General features: G+C 48.9%; 1 pseudogene; it reads right to left on the bottom strand.

Annotated features, from left to right (window-relative positions):
* Positions 1-665: 665 nt before the first annotated feature.
* On the bottom strand, positions 666-1,750 carry LOC113885832 (annotated as a pseudogene).
* Between the last annotated feature and the right edge of the window lie 716 nt (positions 1,751-2,466).

Genomic DNA, 2,466 nt, shown 5'->3' with positions numbered 1-2,466 from the left:
TGCTTTTACTTCCATTACTCTAGGAGGTGGCTCAAGGAAAATCTTGCTGCGATTTATATCAGAGTGTTCTGTCTATGTTTTCTTCTAAGAGTTTTTATAGTTTCTGGCCTTACATTTAGGTCTTTAATCCATTTTGAGTTTATTTTTGTGTATGGTGCTGGGAACTGTTTTTTTTCCCCCATTCGGTTTATTCAAATTATATATATATAGTTCTTCTGTGAAACTGAGTCAACCAAAGAGAAAAGGAGAATCAAAGAAGACCTCATATGTTAAATTCTTAATTGGATTCTTTGAATTAAAAAATAAGAGTCTACAGGAGAGGCACAGGTGGTGGGCCTTGTCCCTGCAGGCAAAGCCACCAAGGCAGTCCTGCAAATCCACTTCTTAAAACAAGTTTTCAAGGGGAAAAATGCAAAATACCAAAGTTTCAAAAACCAGACTACTTCCACACTTTTGGTTCTCTACCCCAGACGGTCCTAAGATAGAGTGTGAAGAGGTAAGTTTTCAATAATTCAGCTTTTGCAAACATATGCATATACCTTCCTCATGAGGAGTCCTGTTTTGGTGATTAATATAACAGCAAATAATATGCTTGGATTAAAGGTCCAGTTTCCACTCTAATGCAGTTTCTCCTGGCAACAAAGCCATTTGCAGAGATCTGGAAATCACGAGCTTCTTAGGTGGGAAGAGGTGCTGTTCTTGTCTACCTGAAAGTAGCCTTTCAGACTGACCGGTGTTTTGTAGTCCCTGTTTCAGGACCTGGTGTGTGTGGTTGATGACTGTGGGGTGGGGCTGGGGTCGTAGTAATTGGGTGGGTTTGCATAGGGGTCATAGATGAGCTGGGCCAACATGGGGGCCATCTAGCCCATGTCCCTCAACACATCCCCAGGAATGTGGCCAGTCCACTTGGAGAGAGCTTCCAGGTTCACAGGCTTGAGGACCTGGTATATGGAGCTCAATCTTGGACTTGGGCTGCAGGGCTTGCAGATGAGGTGGTCCTGATATAGGATGCTGTTGCTGCAGAGGATGAGCTTGAGGGAGCGCGAAGGGTACAGAACCAGTTGCTCATAGGACATGGCAGGCACTTGTCCTTGCCTCCTCCATGCTTGGGACATACATCGCCTCGATGGCCTGCTCCACTTGGTGAGGCAGTCGTGGTAGCTGCTAGGCTTGAAGCCAGCGATGGTGACCTTGTGGGTGACCAGGGAGAACACAGAGGCTGTCCTGCACCACCAGCAGGAACTTGGAGTTGGGGAAGAGGCCAACAGGCTGATGTAGGACTTGAGGGGAAAGGAGTCTTTGTCGCAGAGGATGCAGGCTGGCTCCTGGTGCTAGGTGATCACCTCCAGGATGAAGGCCTGCACGGCGGTGTCCAGCACCTTGCCTGTCATGCCTGCCTCATCCGGCTGTAGCTTCTCTCAGCCTCACTTGGACCAGGCCTGGTGCACAGCCAGCACGTGGGGGATGATGTGGTCTCCTCTCCCCAGTGCATTGGCACGGGCGTCCAGCATGGTGCCACCCTGGGGCACGCCGCCCACAAAGATGAGGGCCATGGCCTTGCCCCAGCGGAATTCCATGCAGTTCATGCCCACCATCCCCAAGTCCTCCTGCTCCAACTGCACGGCCCGCCAGAGGCCCCACGGACCCCAGCACCACCGGCACTCCAGCACCTGCTGCCCCAGCTGGACTGCCACCACCAGGACCACCTCGAGCCAGCTGCCAGGAGTGCCCTCTGCCATGACAGGCACATGCTGGGCCTGGGGAGGGGCCACCAATCAGCGACAGGTCACTGCAGCCCCACGCACACAGAGACTTCCCTCTGGGGCCAGTAGGGAGGCCAGGAGGCGTTCTCATCTCATTTTTCACATGTAGCTGTCCAGGTTTCTCAGCACCATTTATCGAAGAGGCTGTCTTTTCTCCATTGTATATTTTTGCCCCTTTGTCAAGGATAAGGTGCCCACTGGTGTGTGGGTTTATCTCTGAGCTTTCTATCCTGCTTCATTGGTCTATGCTTCTGTTTTTGTGCTGGTACCATACTGTCTTGATTACAGTAACTTTGCAGTATAGTCTGAAGTCAGATTCCTCCAGGAAGGAATTCCTACAGGAAGGAATCACCTGGAGGAAGCCTGATTCCTCTAGTTCTGTTTTGTTTCCCAAGATTGCTTTGGCTGTTTGGGGTCTTTTGTGTTACTAAACAAATTGTAAAATTTTTGTTCTAGTTCTGTGGAAAATGCCATCAGCAATTTGATAAGGATACATTCCTATACACTATACACAACAAAAAATCAGAAAGAGAAATTAAGGGAACAATCCCATTCACCACAGCAACAACAACAACAAAATACCTAGGAATAAACCTACCTAAAGAGACAAAAGACCTGTAGCAGAAAACTATACGGCACTGATGAAAGAAAGAAAAAACGACGTAAAGAGGCAGAGAGATACAGCACGTTCCTGGACTGGAAG

The sequence above is a fragment of the Bos indicus x Bos taurus genome, chromosome 29 (assembly GCF_003369695.1).
Source record: "Bos indicus x Bos taurus breed Angus x Brahman F1 hybrid chromosome 29, Bos_hybrid_MaternalHap_v2.0, whole genome shotgun sequence".
In the NCBI taxonomy this organism is placed as follows: domain Eukaryota; kingdom Metazoa; phylum Chordata; class Mammalia; order Artiodactyla; family Bovidae; genus Bos; species Bos indicus x Bos taurus.
The sequence above is the reverse complement of the archived record's forward strand: the minus strand, read 5'-3'. Positions and strand labels throughout refer to the sequence as shown.